At 44.6% G+C, this 6000-nt stretch overlaps 1 protein-coding gene across 1 annotated transcript in view; it reads left to right on the top strand.

Moving 5' to 3' along the window:
- The first annotated feature begins 1448 nt into the window (after positions 1–1448).
- The window catches only part of cdc42ep1a (CDC42 effector protein (Rho GTPase binding) 1a), a 16163-nt gene continuing 11611 nt past the window's right edge, over positions 1449–6000 (top strand). Inside the window, exon 1 of the mRNA XM_012863164.3 lies at positions 1449–2008. The gene's annotated coding sequence lies outside the window, so the exon portion shown is untranslated. The remainder of the gene's footprint in view (positions 2009–6000) is intronic.

The raw sequence follows: 6000 nt of genomic DNA, 5'->3' as shown, positions 1-6000 counted from the left end.
GTCTACCCATAAACAGGAAACATATTCTCAGAAATGGACAACGCGGGCCAGTGTGTTGTTGGTGTAGAAATCAAACGCACCAGTAGCTACTTTTTCCTACCAATTAAAGTCTTTTAATTAGATGCCAGAAGAAGTGTTGAAGGGACTTTCTTCAGCTGTCCGTTCCACACCTGTTGCTGCAGACTGACAGTCAGCTGGCTGCAAGAAGAAAATGTTCTTCTTGAAAGTCAAATCTGGCAGTAGATGTCTCATGTTTAGGAAATGTGGACAGTCTTGGTGAGGAAACTGACGGACTACCACCTGTCACTATCATTAAGGTAACACTGTGAGCAGCAGGCGGGCCACTCGACTAGACGGGATGACTGATTTAGCTACCAGCTAATATCAAGTCGTTGTGAATAAAATCTTAATCATGATAATAATTATTAGCGGCGCTTCAGCCAGGAGCACCAAACCAGAAATCTGAGTTTTAAAGAGGAAACGCCTCCTTCCCACTGCTGAGTGATGATTCAATTTTATTTATACAGTGCCAATTAACATCACATCATCATCAAGTCTCTCTCCAAAGTCAGACTCCATCAGATCCTCCAGGTTGGTGATAAAGTTTCCTCTCTAAGGAAACCCAGCAGGTTGCATCAAGTCTCTCCAAGCAGCATTCACTCCTCCTGAAAGAGCGTAGAGCCACAGTGGACAGTCGTCTGCATTGTTGATGGCTTTGCAGCAATCCCTCATACTGAGCATGCATGAAGCGACAGTGGAGAGGAAAACTCCCCTTTAACAGGGAGGAGAACCTCCAGCAGAACCAGAACCAGGCTCAGTGTGAACGCTCATCTGCCTCCACCCACTGGGGCTTAGAGAAGACAGAGCAGAGACACAGAAAGCTCAGAAGCTCACATTGACCCAGGAGTACTTTCTATGTTAGAGAAGACAGAGCAGAGACACAGAAAGCTCAGAAGCTCACATTGACCCAGGAGTACTTTCTATGTTAGAGAAGACAGAGCAGGAACACAGAAAGCTCAGAAGCTCACATTGACCCAGGAGTACTTTCTATGGTAGAGAAGACAGAGCAGAGACACAGAAAGCACAGAAGCTCACATTGACCCAGGAGTACTTTCTATGTTAGAGAAGACAGAGCAGAGACACAGAAAGCACAGAAGCTCACATTGACCCAGGAGTACTTTCTATGGTAGAGAAGACAGAGCAGAGACACAGAAAGCTCAGAAGCTCACATTGACCCAGGAGTACTTTCTATGGTAGAGAAGACAGAGCAGAGACACAGAAAGCTCAGAAGCTCACATTGACCCAGGAGTACTTTCTATGGTAGAGAAGACAGAGCAGAGACACAGAAAGCACAGAAGCTCACATCAGCATGATGTTCTCCTCCCCTGAGGTGGCACACCTATCTGGCACATTAGCGGTCTTTAATGGGAATAAATGTGGGTGTGTAACTTATTCATCGTGTTTTTTAATCATTATTTCTCAGGGATTTTAAGTTTCGCAGTTTTTATTGTTCATTTATGTTACTTGTTGAATTTCTCCACAAAGGCTCCACAGGGTGTCCTAATTTTTCCACGTGGCTGGATCAGATTTCATGACGGAGTTTTTCTCCTGCCAAAGTCAGCAGACATGCATCTGATGAAGTCTGCTGATGAGCTCTTGACAAAGTGACAAAAAGCGGTTTTTCACATTGAAAAGGAGGAACCGGCGGGTTGAAGGCTTTCCACCGAGCACATTATCAGCCCGGGCTGAACGTAAAAATGCCTTCTGCTCTTCCTGGGACGGACGTGTGGTGAAGCGGTGCTCGGCTCCTGGAGCGGCTCTCCCAGGGTTCTCCTCAGCCCGCCCCCTTCCTCCGCGCCGCGCCGCGCCGCGCCGCGCCGCAGACCCGGGCTCTCCAGCGGGACAGACGCACAGCTCCGGCGCCTCGCTCCGACCACCCGGACCTTTCAGCGGGACACACATCCAGCCTGGACCCCCTTTTTATTTGATTCGGGTCTTTCTGATCCAGGTGAGTGATTTAATTCATTTTTAATCCAGGTAAACTCAGATGAACTTTGCTGGTCATGCAGAGGCTTTGTCTGCCGTCAGCGTGACTCTTCCAGAGAGTTTCTGGTGCTGGAATAGGATTTAGTGTTTTTCTCCCCCCTCCATGTACTTTCATCGTTGCTGCCTGAATATCATTTAAAGAAGAGATTTCTGACACAAAGTGCTGATTTCACCGCTGTGGTATGTTGGGATTAATTATTAGACGCTCTCACCAGATTAGGTTTATGTTCAGATAAAGCAGTATTGTGTTAAAATGCTGATGGTCAACCTGTCCTGCTCTGGAGCATATTTATACCCGACAGAAGCAGCAGCAGCAATATGTCATCTTTATTTCCACATGATGCATTCAGCAGGACTCTGGTTGGGATTACCCTGCCTTGTAATTACCCAAATTATGTAACACCACCAATCAATTTCCTTCCAGCATGTCAGGGACATTGCTCTGACTCAGTGGAACACACCGCTGTTCCCCTGAAGCAATTTTAAATGTGTTAAATATGGAAACGAACTTGTTCTAGTGAGTTGGACCTTTGGGCGGTTCTGGGACGGCGGTCCTCTGACCCTGCTGGGACCACCGTGTGAGAAGGCACCGCCTGGAGCCCGGCAGTGAACAAACATGCCCAGATCAATGAAAACCCCAGACGGCTGTAGTGATGACTGCATAAAGTCCAATAATAAATCACGCAGGGATGGATCCAATTATGCTTCCTGGGGATCCATGTCCTGCGTGACTTTTTCTTGTTCAGCCGGCTCTGTAATTCCCCCGGTAATCTCCCCGGGCGGGCGTCCGTCCACCGGGTCTCACTGGAACACGCTCTGATAGCAGCAATAAGTCTCCTGTATCTCAAAGCAGATGGTTAGCACATGTATGTAACATGTTTCCTGCACCACAACCACAGGATTTACTGTAATGATACATCAAAACAGTTGATGACACACACAAGTGTGGGCATTTCCTGCTATTTTCCCTCTCAGCCTGAGATCCTGACGCTCCTCTGCGGGGGGGGTGGGGGTCCCTGCTGACCTTTAGGTGTCACTGACGCCGCCAACGTCAAAACGGTCATTCCTGAACCTGGCTGCTGTGTTTGCTTTCACACGGCGGGGCTCTGCGGGCCTGTTTTTTCTCTTTTTGGCCACACAATGTGATGTTTGGAAACCTTTGACATCACTGGCTGATGTCAGCAGATGGTCACAGTTCAGTCGTCTGTCAACAGCCTCCAACACCCTTGTTAACGGCCACACCGGGTTTTTAAGAGCTTCAAGCACACACTTTGGTCCTGAAGGAGTTTGAGGCACCAAAGCTGTCAATTAAAGGGCAATCATCATATTAGAAGGGCATAAAACCTACAAAAATAGAAAGTATGAAACACAAATGAATCCTAATTGGAATCTCCCTTGTTTTCAAAGCAGATATTTAATTTAAACCCTTTAAAAATTGCTTGTTGGTGCGAATTTATTAAATGTATGGCTTCTTACTGGCTCCACAGAAAATGGAGGGAGGGAATATTTTCGCTATAGAGATCATTATCTACAGGAAAAGTAAGTCGGATTGATATGTTGAGCAGGCAACAACCAGACCAGCGAAGTTGTTTGTCGTAATAAAGTTAGTTTGGTAAGAAGCTGCTTTCTTTTATGCCGTTTTTCTCTGACAGATATCAGATAAACGGTCTGGTGATGAGAAGATCAGGTTGAATCAGTAACTGCTTCCTTCAAATGATCTTCCTGCTTGTATTAGCCACAATAATTAGCCTCATGTTTTTCTTCATGTCTGAGTTTGACTGCAACTGAACTCTGCATGTAGATCAACATTTTAACTTCCCGTCCTTCCACCACATGTGTAGCGCTAGCCTAAATTCAGCTTTTAGGGCTAAATGACAGATTGTGGTTGAAATAACTGCAGCTCTACGAGCGACAGTATTCTCAGAATGAGGGTTGAACAGCTACATCAATGTAGTGCAGTAAAACCTGTATGAGTATAACATGGACTCGTTATGTGGAAAAAAGTGAGACTTACATAATCTGCATATGATCTTCTAAAAATAAAGACCCTTTATGTCTGGTTAGACAGGTTAGTTGCATTCTAATTGTTTTTTTTTTAAATACTTCTTGCATTTCTGGGTTCAGCTGCATCCAGGAGATTTTCAGAAAAACAGATGTCAGGATATCTGTGCAGCTCAGTTGTTTTTAGTTAACACATGGATTAAAAGACCTCTGAGATTTACTGGAACATTTAGATTTTAGTCGCCTTTTCTGGTCTGACGCTTTTTGCTGCAGGTTCAGCGGATGTTCTTCAGTGTTGGACAGATTAAAATTGTTTTGACCACAGAGGTTTAAAATGGTTGTATCTACATTTTAGCAGTAACCAATTAAAAGTAAATGTGATAGAAAAACAGGGTTCAAGTATTATTTGCCAGTTTAGACACGTTTAAGAAAATAATTTTAACAGAAAGTTTTGTTTAGGTGATCCTCAGAACGCATACAGGTGTGTGAACAGATCTCATGTGACTGAAGATGTGCAATGTTTGATTGATATTTGAAGCATAAAGTTATTTAATCCTCATTGGATAGGTGTTAAGTTTTCCACATTTTGGGACATTACATGTTTAGTTTTTTTGGGGGGCTTTTAAGTTGCAGGCAAATGTGGGAGAGGATAAAACCTTAAAAAGAGACATAGACGAGACCAGACGCCGCAACTTCTCTCAGCGACCAGCAGGGGGATTCTTTTATTCCAGACTTACAGTTATTTTACAGACTTACAAAGTCGTGCATAATTATGACGTGGAAGAGAAACAGTTTACTAGATAAATCTGCATAGTGTGCTTCTGTATGCAGCCTCCTTGGTCAATACAGTGTAGAGTCGTCTTCTGCTATGACTACAGCTGTAAGGGGTCGGTCTCCTACATCTTTCCAGATCTACGGACTATTTCTTTTGCCCATTCTTCTTTGCAAAACAGCTGAAGCTCAGTCAGATTGGATGGAGAACATCTGGGAACATCAGTTTTCAAGTCCTACCATAGATTATCTGTTGGATCTAGGTCTGGACTTTGACTAGGCCATTCTAACCCATGAATCATCCCATAATATCTTAGGCTGCAGGTTCAGGCTGGTTCTCCTGCTGGAAGGAGAACCTCCACCTCAGTCTCAGGTTCTCCTGCAGGATGGTTCTGGTTCTGCTCCATCAGCTCTGACCTGCTCCCCCTCAGCATGATGCTGCCTCCACCGTGTCTCACAGTGGGGATGATGTGTTCAGGGTGAGGTGCAGTGGTGGTATTCCTAAAACAGTGTTTTTCATGTGGGCCACCTTTTGAAGGTTGCACTGGATTTTATCAGGGGTGTTTGAGTAAAAGGCGCTGATTTATCGTTGTTCCTGGTGCCTTGTGCAAGTGCTGAAGAAAATGTTATGATTAGCATAAATTAGCTACTTTTTGTAGCATTGGCGTTTAAACTTTATCTAGTTTTTAAATATTTTGTGGCCTTTATTTGCAGTGGACAGACAGAAGAGTGGCACAGAGAGAGAGAGACCTGTAACAAAGGTCCAGAGGTTGAGATTGGACCTGGGTCAGCTGCGTCTGTGTTTGGGCCACTAGCTCTACCAGTACACCACGCGTTGCCCTAAACCTTCTCTCATTTGGAAAACCTTACATCTGTACCAGCAAACAGGCTTAAATCAGAGGCAACTGGACCTTTGCTGAGTATTTTTTAAAATAAAAAACAATCTGTAACACCTATGAAAGACTGAGCAAGAAGACGAGGGCAGAACGGATTCAACAGAAGCATAAAAGCAAAGAAGGAACATCAGGACTGCCAGCGCCAGCAGACACAGGAAACAGAGCAGTGCAGCCAGTTTGGATATTTTTTGGAGGCATGTGAGTGTTTTCTTGGCTGAGGAGGAAGTGTAGCGCTGTTTTTCTTGGAGTCAGACTGAGTGCATACGGTAAAAAATAGGAATGTAAT

Source organism: Fundulus heteroclitus, unplaced genomic scaffold (assembly GCF_011125445.2).
Source record: "Fundulus heteroclitus isolate FHET01 unplaced genomic scaffold, MU-UCD_Fhet_4.1 scaffold_47, whole genome shotgun sequence".
Classification (NCBI taxonomy): domain Eukaryota; kingdom Metazoa; phylum Chordata; class Actinopteri; order Cyprinodontiformes; family Fundulidae; genus Fundulus; species Fundulus heteroclitus.
The sequence above is the reverse complement of the archived record's forward strand: the minus strand, read 5'-3'. Positions and strand labels throughout refer to the sequence as shown.